Genomic DNA, 15,343 nt, shown 5'->3' with positions numbered 1-15,343 from the left:
TCAGGGACAGACAGAATTGTTACTGAGTGCCAGAGAATTGTTACTCTCACAGACACAAAATTGTTACTTGCACAGACACAGAATTGTTACTCGCACAGAGACAGAATTGTTACTCAGGGCCACAGAATTCATACTCAGGGACAGACAGAATTGTTACTGAGTGCCAGAGAATTGTTACTCAGGGACAGACAGAATTGTTACTGAGTGCCAGAGAATTGTTACTCTCACAGACACAAAATTGTTACTTGCACAGACACAGAATTGTTACTTGCACAGACACACAATTGTTACTGAGTGCCAGAGAATTGTTACTCAGGGACAGACAGAATTGTTACTGAGTGCCAGAGAATTGTTACTCAGGGACAGACAGAATTGTTACTGAGTGCCAGAGAATTGTTACTCAGGGACAGACAGAATTGTTACTGAGTGCCAGAGAATTGTTACTCGCACAGACACAAAATTGTTACTTGCACAGACACAAAATTGTTACTTGCACAGACACAGAATTGTTACTCGCGCAGACACAGAATTGTTACTCAGGGCCACAGAATTCATACTCAGGGACAGACAGAATTGTTACTGAGTGCCAGAGAATTGTTACTCAGGGACAGACAGAATTGTTACTGAGTGCCAGAGAATTGTTACTCAGGGACAGACAGAATTGTTACTGAGTGCCAGAGAATTGTTACTCAGGGACAGACAGAATTGTTACTGAGTGCCAGAGAATTGTTACTCGCACAGACACAAAATTGTTACTTGCACAGACACAGAATTGTTACTCGCACAGACACAGAATTGTTACTCGCACAGACACAGAATTGTTACTCAGGGCCACAGAATTCATACTCAGGGACAGACAGAATTGTTACTGAGTGCCAGAGAATTGTTACTCAGGGACACCTAATCGTTGAATTAAATAGTATGTCAGACAACATGCAGAGGAGTGGCAGAGGAGGCAATGTTTTAGGAGCGAGCAGACGTGGCAGCAGAGGAAGGGGTCGAGGCAGCAGTATTCGCAGCCAGAGGCCAGTGCTCCCGGTGTCATCCAGCGGTCGTGTCTCCACCGACAACCCTGCCGTCATTGATTGGTTGGCTCGGTCGTCTTCCTCTTCCCAGGTCACCTCTGACACCTACAGCCAACGGTCGGTGGGTACGTCAGACACAACCGTTAGTTGGCATGGCCCGGGACCAAGCCCACTGAAATCACGTGTCCTCTACCTGCCCCTGTCCTTTGCTGTTCCCTCACCAAGCGAAGTATCGCATGCTGTGGGCTCAGCCCCACTGTACAGTGAGGAAGAGCTAACAGAGGGCGGTCAGGAACGGGGGGAGACATCGGCCTTTTCAGCAGCCAAGCGAACAAGTACTGGCGAGGAGAGTGGCTCGGTAGCCGGTCTAGAGACAGGTCTGTCTCCTGACCCAGACGCAGCCGAGGGGGCTAGTAGTGAGGCGGAGACCCTACTTGATGATGAGGAGGTTGATCGCACTTGGCAGCCTCGTCGTCATCAGGCAATTTCTTCCGCATCATCAGGAGAAGAGGGTGGCAGCTTGGCAGCGAGCAAAACAGTCGGTGGGTTGCCCAGGAGACAGCAGCAGGGTCGCATCAGTGTCAGTGGAGCCAAACGTCCACGGAGTAGAGCACCAGCTCCACTGCAGCCTACCACCACGGCCAGTAGTGGTGCCGGTGCGCACGGAGGAAGTAGCAGTCAGCCAGTGAAGAGTAGCGGGGGCAAAGTTTCCTACTCGGTGGTGTGGCAATTTTTCCTCAAGCCGCCCGAGGAAGTAAATGTAGCCGTATGTCGACTATGTGGCCAGAAATGCAAGCGTGGCCAGGGGGCCCATGTTGGGACTACAGCGTTGCGTCAGCATATGCAGCGTCACCATTCGGTGGCCTGGGAAAACCGTGATAAACATACGGCGGTTCTGCCTGCCCCAGCCCCCGCTCCATCACCCGCTCCGTTACTTGCTCCGTCACCCGACGTCGTCAATCGCCCTCTATCAGCCAGTCAAGGCTCCAACACCTCTGCTGAGGGGAGTTGTCGCTCATTGGCATCTTCCGCTCGTTCAGATGCTCCTTCTCCTGCTACTCCTCTTCTCGGATTCCGTCAACAGTCTTTCTTGGAATCCGTATCCAAGAGACAACAGTTTGCGAGCACGCACCCGACGGTGCAAAAGCTGAACGTCCTCCTGTCCAAGTTGCTGGTGCTGCAGTCCCTCCCTTTCCAACTGGTGGACTCAGCACCTTTCCGAGAAATGATGGCTTGTGCCGCGCCGCGGTGGAGAGTGCCAAGCCGTCATTTCTTTGCCCAAAAGGCAGTGCCAGCCCTGCATTCACATGTAGAAGAGATGGTGGGCCAGTCTTTGAGCATGTCGGTCTCTGCCAAAGTGCACGGCAGCGCCGACGTGTGGAGCTGTAACTACGGTCAGGGACAGTACATGTCATTTACGGCCCACTGGGTGAACGTGGTGCCGGCACAGCCGCACCAGCAACTTGGACAGGTCACGACGCTTTTGCCTCCACGTTTGCACGTCCTTGGTCCAGCAAGCATGTCCGCCTCTACCACCTCTTTTTCCGCCGTGTCCTCAGCCGCCACCCCCGTGCCAAGTCCCATTACCCGACCGGCATATCACATGTGCAGGGCGCAACGGTGTCACGCTGTGCTGCACCTGGTATGCCTTGGCGAACGTAGTCACACAGGGGAGGAACTGCTGAGTGTAATGAACAGAGAAATCGACAGATGGCTGTCTCCGCGCAAACTAAAAATCGGAACCATGTTGACTGACAACGGAAAGAACATGGTGTCTGCTCTGCGTCAAGGAAGGTTGTGCCATGCGCCATGCATGGCTCACGTGTTCAATCTGGTTGTCAAGCGGTTCCTAAAATCCACCATCCCACTGCAAGACATCCTTAAAATGTCACGTAAACTGTGCATGCATTTCAGCCATTCCTACACCGCAAAGAACACCCTCATTGAGCTGCAGCGGCAGAACGGAATTCCACAGCATCGCCTGATCTGCGACGTTGCAACAAGGTGGAATTCAACCCTACACATGTTAGACCGCCTTTACGAGCAGCGAAAGGCCATCACCGATTTCCTGATGTTACAAGCGGATAAAGGTACTCCCCTGTGTAACTTAGATGTCAGCCATTGGCAGCTCATGCGTGACACCTGCCGCTTGCTCAGGCCCTTTGAGGAGGCCACGCTATTCGTGAGTCGGCAGGACTATGGGATGAACGACGTCATTCCTCTGTTGCACGTCCTGGAACAAATGCTGTTAACAATGGCTGGTCAGGGTGCGGTAGACGTGGCGCACAGATCTCAACGCCACATGACCCCTGTGGGGGCAGGACAGGAAGAAGAGGAGGAGGTAGAGGAGGACATTTGTGCTCAGGAATTATTGAGTGAAATGGGTGGTTTTTCCACTCAGCGGACAGGAGTGGAGGAGCAGGAGCATCTGGTAGAGGAGGAGGAGGAGGAGACAGAGGACCCAGACGCACCGTGGCAGTATGCTGTGGAGATGGAGGCAGGGAGTCCCTCGCATTCCTTGGCACAAATGGCCCATAGCATGCTCGGTTGCTTGCGTAGCGACAGCCGAATAATAACCATCAGACAGAGGGATGACTTTTGGCTGTCCACCTTGTTGGACCCTCGCTACCGGTCCAAAATGGTGGCCTTTTTCACACCTGCTGAGAGGGAGGCCAAAATTACGTACTATAAAAACCACCTATGTAGTCAGTTGGTCTCTGCCTTTGTGCGCCATCGTCCATCCTCAGACACTGTGGGCCCTGTGCGCTCGCGTTCCGCTGGCATGGCAGCAGGGGAGGGGTGGGGTGGTAGGAGCAGTGGCAGCTCCACCAGCAGCGGCTGCCTCAGTCTGCAGTCGATGATGAGTAGCTTTCTTCACCAGCGCAGTGAGGAAACTACTAACCAGCCGCAGCAGCAGCAGCAGCATCAGGTGGACCTGGAGCAGGAGCTCAAACAACAGGCTTGGGCCTACTTGGACAGCACCCTGCCAACCGAGGTAGACAATCCCCTTGACTACTGGGCAACGAAACTTGACCTTTGGCCCCAACTAGCTGAATTTGCCCTTGAAAGGCTGTCATGCCCGGCCAGTAGCGTGGCATCGGAGCGCGTGTTTAGTGCGGCAGGAGGTATTGTAACTCCGCGGAGGACACGACTGTCCACCCAAAGTGTGGAGAGACTCACGTTTGTGAAAATGAATCAGGCGTGGATTAGTCTGGATTTCAAACCACCAGTTCCTGACACAACTGACTAAATCCGCCATGAATCATGCCTCAAACATGTGCCACTTTCAGGTCTCCTCACACTGCTGGTGTGTTGAATTTTTTGACATAGGGTGCTGGCAGATTACGGGCCTCCTATAGCTGCTGCCAGGCCCCTAATCTGCCATAGGCCCCTATATACCACCTCCTCCTGCTGCTGCCAGGTCCAGAGTCTCTCATGGGTCCCTGTACGGCCTCCCATTGCTGCTGTCTCCATCGCCACACTCTGCTGCCATGTGCCACTTTCAGGTCTCTTCACACTGCTGGTGTGTTAAATTTTTTGACATAGGGTGCAGGCAGATTACGGGCCTCACATAGCTGCTGCCAGGCCCCTAATCTGCCATGGGCCCCTATATACCACCTCCTCCTGCTGCTGCCAGGTCCAGAGTCTCTCATGGGTCCCTGTACGGCCTCCCATTGCTGCTGTCTCCATCGCCACACTCTGCTGCCATGTGCCACTTTCAGGTCTCTTCACACTGCTGGTGTGTTAAATTTTTTGACATAGGGTGCTGCAAGATAACGGGCCTCACATAGCTGCTGCCAGGCCCCTAATCAGCCATGGGCCCCTATACCGCCTCCTCCTGCTGCTGCCAGGTCCAGAGTCTCTCATGCCATGTGCCACTTTCAGGTCTCTTCACACTGCTGGTGTGTTAAATTTTTTGACATAGGGTGCAGGCAGATTACGGGCCTCACATAGCTGCTGCCAGGCCCCTAATCTGCCATAGGCCCCTATATACCGCCTCCTCATGCTGCTGCCAGGTCCAGAGTCTCTCATGGGTCCCTGTACGGCCTCCCATTGCTGCTTTCTCCATCGCCACACTCTGCTGCCATGTGCCACTTTCAGGTCTCTTCACACTGCTGGTGTGTTAAATTTTTTGACATAGGGTGCAGGCAGATTACGGGCCTCACATAGCTGCTGCCAGGCCCCTAATCTGCCATGGGCCCCTATATACCGCCTCCTCATGCTGCTGCCAAGTCCAGAGTCTGTCATGGTCCCTGTACGGCCTCCCATTGCTGCTGTCTCCATCGCCACACTCTGCTGCCATGTGCCACTTTCAGGTCTCTTCACACTGCTGGTGTGTTAAATTTTTTGACATAGGGTGCAGGCAGATTACGGGCCTCACATAGCTGCTGCCAGGCCCCTAATCTGCCATGGGCCCCTATATACCGCCTCCTCATGCTGCTGCCAAGTCCAGAGTCTGTCATGGTCCCTGTACGGCCTCCCATTGCTGCTGTCTCCATCGCCACACTCTGCTGCCATGTGCCACTTTCAGGTCTCTTCACACTGCTGGTGTGTTTAATTTTTTGACATAGGGTGCAGGCAGATTACGGGCCTCACATAGCTGCTGCCAGGCCCCTAATCTGCCATGGGCCCCTATATACCGCCTCCTCATGCTGCTGCCAAGTCCAGAGTCTGTCATGGTCCCTGTACGGCCTCCCATTGCTGCTGTCTCCATCGCCACACTCTGCTGCCATGTGCCACTTTCAGGTCTCTTCACACTGCTGGTGTGTTAAATTTTTTGACATAGGGTGCAGGCAGATTACGGGCCTCACATAGCTGCTGCCAGGCCCCTAATCTGCCATGGGCCCCTATATACCGCCTCCTCATGCTGCTGCCAAGTCCAGAGTCTGTCATGGTCCCTGTACGGCCTCCCATTGCTGCTGTCTCCATCGCCACACTCTGCTGCCATGTGCCACTTTCAGGTCTCTTCACACTGCTGGTGTGTTAAATTTTTTGACATAGGGTGCAGGCAGATTACGGGCCTCACATAGCTGCTGCCAGGCCCCTAATCTGCCATGGGCCCCTATATACCGCCTCCTCATGCTGCTGCCAAGTCCAGAGTCTGTCATGGTCCCTGTACGGCCTCCCATTGCTGCTGTCTCCATCGCCACACTCTGCCATGTGCCACTTTCAGGTCTCTTCACACTGCTGGTGTGTTAAATTTTTTGACATAGGGTGCAGGCAGATTACGGGCCTCACATAGCTGCTGCCAGGCCCCTAATCTGCCATGGGCCCCTATATACCGCCTCCTCATGCTGCTGCCAAGTCCAGAGTCTGTCATGGTCCCTGTACGGCCTCCCATTGCTGCTGTCTCCATCGCCACACTCTGCTGCCATGTGCCACTTTCAGGTCTCTTCACACTGCTGGTGTGTTTAATTTTTTGACATAGGGTGCAGGCAGATTACGGGCCTCACATAGCTGCTGCCAGGCCCCTAATCTGCCATGGGCCCCTATATACCGCCTCCTCATGCTGCTGCCAAGTCCAGAGTCTGTCATGGTCCCTGTACGGCCTCCCATTGCTGCTGTCTCCATCGCCACACTCTGCTGCCATGTGCCACTTTCAGGTCTCTTCACACTGCTGGTGTGTTAAATTTTTTGACATAGGGTGCAGGCAGATTACGGGCCTCACATAGCTGCTGCCAGGCCCCTAATCTGCCATGGGCCCCTATATACCGCCTCCTCATGCTGCTGCCAAGTCCAGAGTCTGTCATGGTCCCTGTACGGCCTCCCATTGCTGCTGTCTCCATCGCCACACTCTGCTGCCATGTGCCACTTTCAGGTCTCTTCACACTGCTGGTGTGTTAAATTTTTTGACATAGGGTGCAGGCAGATTACGGGCCTCACATAGCTGCTGCCAGGCCCCTAATCTGCCATGGGCCCCTATATACCGCCTCCTCATGCTGCTGCCAAGTCCAGAGTCTGTCATGGTCCCTGTACGGCCTCCCATTGCTGCTGTCTCCATCGCCACACTCTGCCATGTGCCACTTTCAGGTCTCTTCACACTGCTGGTGTGTTTAATTTTTTGACATAGGGTGCAGGCAGATTACGGGCCTCACATAGCTGCTGCCAGGCCCCTAATCTGCCATGGGCCCCTATATACCGCCTCCTCATGCTGCTGCCAAGTCCAGAGTCTGTCATGGTCCCTGTACGGCCTCCCATTGCTGCTGTCTCCATCGCCACACTCTGCTGCCATGTGCCACTTTCAGGTCTCTTCACACTGCTGGTGTGTTAAATTTTTTGACATAGGGTGCAGGCAGATTACGGGCCTCACATAGCTGCTGCCAGGCCCCTAATCTGCCATGGGCCCCTATATACCACCTCCTCCTGCTGCTGCCAGGTCCAGAGTCTCTCATGGGTCCCTGTACGGCCTCCCATTGCTGCTGTCTCCATCGCCACACTCTGCTGCCATGTGCCACTTTCAGGTCTCTTCACACTGCTGGTGTGTTAAATTTTTTGACATAGGGTGCTGCAAGATAACGGGCCTCACATAGCTGCTGCCAGGCCCCTAATCAGCCATGGGCCCCTATACCGCCTCCTCCTGCTGCTGCCAGGTCCAGAGTCTCTCATGCCATGTGCCACTTTCAGGTCTCTTCACACTGCTGGTGTGTTTAATTTTTTGACATAGGGTGCAGGCAGATTACGGGCCTCACATAGCTGCTGCCAGGCCCCTAATCTGCCATGGGCCCCTATATACCGCCTCCTCATGCTGCTGCCAAGTCCAGAGTCTGTCATGGTCCCTGTACGGCCTCCCATTGCTGCTGTCTCCATCGCCACACTCTGCTGCCATGTGCCACTTTCAGGTCTCTTCACACTGCTGGTGTGTTAAATTTTTTGACATAGGGTGCAGGCAGATTACGGGCCTCACATAGCTGCTGCCAGGCCCCTAATCTGCCATGGGCCCCTATATACCGCCTCCTCATGCTGCTGCCAAGTCCAGAGTCTGTCATGGTCCCTGTACGGCCTCCCATTGCTGCTGTCTCCATCGCCACACTCTGCTGCCATGTGCCACTTTCAGGTCTCTTCACACTGCTGGTGTGTTAAATTTTTTGACATAGGGTGCAGGCAGATTACGGGCCTCACATAGCTGCTGCCAGGCCCCTAATCTGCCATAGGCCCCTATATACCGCCTCCTCATGCTGCTGCCAAGTCCAGAGTCTGTTATGGTCCCTGTACGGCCTCCCATTGCTGCTGTCTCCATCGCCACACTCTGCTGCCATGTGCCACTTTCAGGTCTCTTCACACTGCTGGTGTGTTAAATTTTTTGACATAGGGTGCAGGCAGATTACGGGCCTCACATAGCTGCTGCCAGGCCCCTAATCTGCCATGGGCCCCTATATACCACCTCCTCCTGCTGCTGCCAGGTCCAGAGTCTCTCATGGGTCCCTGTACGGCCTCCCATTGCTGCTGTCTCCATCGCCACACTCTGCTGCCATGTGCCACTTTCAGGTCTCTTCACACTGCTGGTGTGTTAAATTTTTTGACATAGGGTGCTGCAAGATAACGGGCCTCACATAGCTGCTGCCAGGCCCCTAATCAGCCATGGGCCCCTATACCGCCTCCTCCTGCTGCTGCCAGGTCCAGAGTCTCTCATGCCATGTGCCACTTTCAGGTCTCTTCACACTGCTGGTGTGTTTAATTTTTTGACATAGGGTGCAGGCAGATTACGGGCCTCACATAGCTGCTGCCAGGCCCCTAATCTGCCATGGGCCCCTATATACCGCCTCCTCATGCTGCTGCCAAGTCCAGAGTCTGTCATGGTCCCTGTACGGCCTCCCATTGCTGCTGTCTCCATCGCCACACTCTGCTGCCATGTGCCACTTTCAGGTCTCTTCACACTGCTGGTGTGTTAAATTTTTTGACATAGGGTGCAGGCAGATTACGGGCCTCACATAGCTGCTGCCAGGCCCCTAATCTGCCATGGGCCCCTATATACCGCCTCCTCATGCTGCTGCCAAGTCCAGAGTCTGTCATGGTCCCTGTACGGCCTCCCATTGCTGCTGTCTCCATCGCCACACTCTGCCATGTGCCACTTTCAGGTCTCTTCACACTGCTGGTGTGTTTAATTTTTTGACATAGGGTGCAGGCAGATTACGGGCCTCACATAGCTGCTGCCAGGCCCCTAATCTGCCATAGGCCCCTATATACCGCCTCCTCATGCTGCTGCCAGGTCCAGAGTCTCTCATGGGTCCCTGTACGGCCTCCCATTGCTGCTTTCTCCATCGCCACACTCTGCCATGTGCCACTTTCAGGTCTCCTCACACACTGCTGGTGTGTTGAATTTTTTGACATAGGGTGCTGGCAGATTACGGGCCTCCCATAGCTGCTGCCAGGCCCCTAATCTGCCATGGGCCCCTATATACCGCCTCCTCATGCTGCTGCCAAGTCCAGAGTCTGTCATGGGTCCCTGTACGGCCTCCCATTGCTGCTGTCTCCATCGCCACACTCTGCCATGTGCCACTTTCAGGTCTCCTCACACACTGCTGGTGTGTAGAATTTTTTGACATAGGGTGCTGGCAGATTACGGGCCTCCCATAGCTGCTGCCAGGCCCCTAATCTGCCATGGGCCCCTATATACCGCCTCCTCATGCTGCTGCCAAGTCCAGAGTCTGTCATGGGTCCCTGTACGGCCTCCCATTGCTGCTGTCTCCATCGCCACACTCTGCCATGTGCCACTTTCAGGTCTCCTCACACTGCTGGTGTGTTGAATTTTTTGACATAGGGTGCTGGCAGATTACGGGCCTCCTATAGCTGCTGCCAGGCCCCTAATCTGCCATGGGCCCCTATATACCGCCTCCTCATGCTGCTGCCAAGTTCAGAGTCTGTCATGGGTCCCTGTACGGCCTCCCATTGCTGCTGTCTCCATCGCCACACTCTGCCATGTGCCACTTTCAGGTCTCCTCACACTGCTGGTGTGTTGAATTTTTTGACATAGGGTGCTGGCAGATTACGGGCCTCCTATAGCTGCTGCCAGGCCCCTAATCTGCCATAAGCCCCTATATACCGCCTCCTCATGCTGCTGCCAAGTCCAGAGTCTGTCATGGGTCCCTGTACGGCCTCCCATTGCTGCTGTCTCCATCGCCACACTCTGCCATGTGCCACTTTCAGGTCTCCTCACACACTGCTGGTGTGTTGAATTTTTTGACATAGGGTGCTGGCAGATTACGGGCCTCCTATAGCTGCTGCCAGGCCCCTAATCTGCCGTAGGCCCCTATATACCGCCTCCTCATGCTGCTGCCAGGTCCAGAGTCTCTCATGGGTCCCTGTACGGCCTCCCATTGCTGCTGTCTCCATCGCCACACTCTGCCATGTGCCACTTTCAGGTCTCCTCACACTGCTGGTGTGTTCCATTTTTTGTCATAGGGTGCTGGCAGATTATGGGCCTCCCATAACTGCTGCCAGGCCCCTAATCTGCCATGGGCCCCTATACCGACTCCTCATGCTGTGACGTTGCAACAAGGTGGAATTCAACCCTACATATGTTAGACCGCCTTTACGAACAGCAAAAGGCCATCACAGATTTCCTGATGTTAAAAGCAGATAAAGGTACTCCCTGTGTAACTTAGATGTCAGCCATTGGCAGCTCATGCGTGACACCTGCGCTTGCTCAGGCCCTTTGAGGAGGCCACGCTATTCGTGAGTCGGCAGGACTATGGGATGAACGACGTCATTCCTCTGTTGCACGTCCTGGAACAAATGCTGTTAACAATGGCTGGTCAGGGTGCGGTAGACGTGGCGCACAGATCTCAACGCCACATGGCCCCTGTGGGGGCAGGACTGGAAGAAGAGGAGGAGGTAGAGGAGGACATTGGTGCTCAGGAATTATTGAGTGAAATGGGTGGTTTTTCCACTCAGCGGACAGGAGTGGAGGAGCAGGAGCATCTGGTAGAGGAGGAGGAAGAGGAGACAGAGGACCTAGACGCACCGTGGCAGTATGCTGTGGAGATGGAGGCAGGGAGTCCCTCGCATTCCTTGGCACAAATGGCCCATAGCATGCTCGGTTGCTTGCGTAGCGACAGCCGAATAATAACCATCAGACAGAGGGATGACTTTTGGCTGTCCACCTTGTTGGACCCTCGCTACCGTTCAAAAATGGTGGCCTTTTTCACACCTGCTGAGAGGGAGGCCAAAATAACGTACTATAAAAAACACCTATGTAGTCAGCTGGTCTCTGCCTGTCTGCGCCAACGTCCATCCTCAGACACTGTGGGCCCTGTGCGCTCGTGTTCCGCTGCCATGGCAGCAGGGGAGGGGTGGGGTGGTAGGAGCAGTGGCAGCTCCACCAGCAGCGGCTGCCTCAGTCTGCAGTCGATGATGAGTAGCTTTCTTCACCAGCGCAGTGAGGAAACTACTAACCAGCCGCAGCAGCAGCAGCAGCATCAGGTGGACCTGGAGCAGGACCTCAAACAACAGGCTTAGGCCTACTTGGACAGCACCCTGCCAACCGAGGTAGACAATCCCCTTGACTACTGGGCAACGAAACTTGACCTTTGGCCCCAACTAGCTGAATTTGCCCTTGAAAGGCTGTCATGCCCGGCCAGTAGCGTGGCATCGGAGCGCGTGTTTAGTGCGGCAGGAGGTATTGCAACTCCGCGGAGGACACGACTGTCCACCCAAAGTGTGGAGAGACTCACGTTTGTGAAAATGAATCAGGCGTGGATTAGTCTGGATTTCAAACCACCAGTTCCTGACACAACTGACTAAATCCGCCATGAATCATGCCCCAAACATGTGCCACTTTCAGGTCTCCTCACACTGCTGGTGTGTTCCATTTTTTGTCATAGGGTGCTGGCAGATTACGGGCCTCCCATAGCTGCTGCCAGGCCCCTAATCTGCCATGGGCCCCTATACCGCCTCCTCATGCTGCTGCCAAGTCCAGAGTCTCTCATGGGTCCCTGTACGGCCTCCCATTGCTGCTGCCTCCATCGCCACACTCTGCCATGTGCCACTTTCAGGTCTCCTCACACTGCTGGTGTGTTCCATTTTTTGTCATAGGGTGCTGGCAGATTACGGGCCTCCCATAGCTGCTGCCAGGCCCCTAATCTGCCATGGGCCCCTATACCGCCTCCTCATGCTGCTGCCAGGTCCAGAGTCTCTCATGGGTCCCTGTACGGCCTCCCATTGCTGCTGTCTCCATCGCCACACTCTGCCATGTGCCACTTTCAGGTCTCCTCACACTGCTGGTGGGTTCCATTTTTTGTCATAGGGTGCTGGCAGATTACGGGCCTCCCATAGCTGCTGCCAGGCCCGTAATCTGCCATGGGCCCCCGTACCGACTCCTCATGCTGCTGCCAGGCCCGTAATCTGTCATGGGCCACTGTTGTCGCTTGTTGGCATATTCCGCTCGTTCAGATGCTCCTTCTCCTGCTACTCCTCTTCACGGATTCCGTCAGCAGTCTTTCTTGGAATCCGTTTCCAAGAGACAACAGTTTGCGAGCACGCACCCGACGGTGCAGAAGCTGAACGTCCTCCTGTCCAAGTTGCTGCTGCCAGGCTCGTAATCTGTCATGCGCCCCTGTACCGCCTCCTCATGCTGCTGCCAGGTCCAGAGTGTGTCATGGGCCCCCGTACCGACTCCTCATGCTGCTGCCAGGCCCGTAATCTGTCATGGGCCCCTGTACCGCCTCCCCATGCTGCTGCCAGGTCCAGAGTGTGTCATGGGTCCCTGTACGGCCTCCCATTGCTGCTGCCAGGCCCGTAATCTGCCATGGGCCCCTGTACCGACTCCTCATGCTGCTGCCAGGCCCGTAATCTGTCATGGGCCCCTGTACCGCCTCCTCATGCTGCTGCCAGGTCCAGAGTGTGTCATGGGTCCCTGTACGGCCTCCCATTGCTGCTGTCTCTATCGCCACACTCTGCCATGTGCCACTTTCAGGTCTCCTCACACTGCTGGTGGTTTCCATTTTTGTCATAGGGTGCTGTATGGCCTCCCATTGCTGCTGCCTCCACCGCCACACTGTGGCTCCACACTCTGGTTTTGGCCCCGTGACTGCCCAAATGAGTGAAGTGTGCGGTGATTCTAAGATCGACGGCACTCATCTGCATGTCATACTGACTGACAGTATTATTTCTCTTCCCCAGCAGACTCCAAGGGCATTTAAATTAAAGGTACAGTGTTCTGCACTAATATTAAGTCTCTCTGAAGCCTAGAAACACCCTTTTTTAAGTTAAATTCACAGCGAATTTATTCGACTCGAATCGAATATTGTCCACGAATTCGCCGAATCAGTCGAATCAAATTTTTCATTTCTTCGCTCATCTCTACTCAGTATACTGTATATACCACAGTGATATATACTCAGTATACTGTATATACCACACATCCAGCGGGCTGACAGATTAATCTGTCATATGGACATTTGTTTTGAGCCAGCTTGGCTCAGCGCGGTATACTGTATGCATACTACTGCACATTCAGCGGGCTGTATATACAGTCATGGCCGAAATTGTTGGCACCCTTGATATTTCTCCAGGAAATCATGTATTTCTCACGAAACGTATTGCATTAACACATGTTTTGCTATACACATGTTTATTCCCTTTGTGTGTATTGGGACAAAACAAAAAAAGGGAGGAAAGAAAGCAAATTCGACATAATGTCACACAAACCTCCAAAAATGGGCTGGACAAAAGTATTGGCACCCTTTCACAACTGCGGATAAATAAGAATGTTACAAGCATGTGATGCTCCTGTAAACTCACCTGGGGCAAGTAACAGGTGTGGGCAATATAGAAATCACACCTGAAAGCAGATAAAAAGGAGAGACGTTCACTTAACCTTTGCATTGTGTGTCTGTCTGTGCCACACTAAGCATGGACAACAGAAAGAGGAGACGAGAACTGTCTGAGGACCTGAGAACCAAAATTGTGGCAAAATATCAACAATCTCAAGGTTACAAGTCCATCTCCAGAGAACTAGATTTGCCTTTGTCCACAGTGCGCAACATTATCAAGAAGTTTGCAACCCATGGCACTGTAGCTAATCTCCCTGGTCGTGGACGGATGAGGAAAATTGATGAAAGATTGCAACGCAGAATAGTCCGGATGGTGGATAAGCAGCCCCAAACATGTTCCAAAGACATTCAAGCTGTCCTGCAGGCTCAGGGAGCATCAGTGTCAGCGCGAACTATCCGTCGACATTTAAATGAAATGAAACGCTATGGCAGGAGACCCAGGAGGACCCCACTGCTGACACAGAGACATAAAAAAGCAAGACTACAGTTTGCCAAAATGTACTTGAGTAAGCCAAAAGCCTTCTGGGAAAACGTCTTGTGGACAGATGAGACCAAGATAGAGCTTTTCGGTAAAGCACATCATTCTACTGTTTACCGAAAACGGAATGAGGCCTACAAAGAACAAAACACAGTACCTACGGTAAAATATGGTGGAGGTTCAATGATGTTTTGGGGTTGTTTTGCTGCCTCTGGCACTGGGTGCCTTGACTGTGTGCAAGGCATCATGAAATCTGAGGATTACCAAAGGATTTTGGGTCGCACTGTAGGGCCCAGTGTCAGAAAGCTGGGTTTGCGTCCAAGATCCTGGGTCTTCCAGCAGGACAATGACCCCAAACATACGTCAAAAAGCACTCAGAAATGGATGGCAAAGAAGCGCTGGAGAGTTCTGAAGTGGCCAGCAATGAGCCCAGATCTAAATCCCATTGAACACCTGTGGAGAGATCTTAAAATTGCTGTTGGGAAAAGGTGTCCTTCCAATAAGAGAGACCTGGAGCTGTTTGCAAAGGAAGAGTGGTCCAAAATTCCGGGTGAGAGGTGTCAGAAGCTTATTGATGGTTATAGGAAGCGACTGATTTCAGTTATGTTTTCCAAAGGGTGTGCAACCAAATATTAAGTTAAGGGTGCCAATACTTTTGTCCAGCCCATTTTTGGGGTTTTGTGTGACATTATGTCATATTTGCTTTTCTGCCTCTGTTTTATATTTGTTCCAATACATACAAAGGGAATAAACATGTGTATAGCAAAACATGTGTTAATGCAATACCTTTTTTGTGTGAAATACTTGATTTTCAGGAAAAATATCAAGGGTGCCAACAATTTCGGCCATGACTGTATACTGTATGTAGCCGAAGCTACCGTATTACCGCACATCCAGCAGTAACCATCTGATTTGGAATTTGATCCATATGATGACTGTCTTACAAATGTATCACAAGATGTCATTCATGAACTTATGATGTCAGAGGATGAACATGAGGATTCTGAAGGATTTTAAGTACCAGTAAGTCATAACCATTTCAATTAAAAAAATCTGATGTTTTTAAATGG

The sequence above is a fragment of the Staurois parvus genome, unplaced genomic scaffold, assembly GCF_062004578.1.
Source record: "Staurois parvus isolate SC_StPar_1 unplaced genomic scaffold, SC_StPar_1.0 ptg000402l, whole genome shotgun sequence".
Classification (NCBI taxonomy): Eukaryota; Metazoa; Chordata; class Amphibia; order Anura; family Ranidae; genus Staurois; species Staurois parvus.
This window is presented reverse-complemented; position numbering follows the sequence as displayed.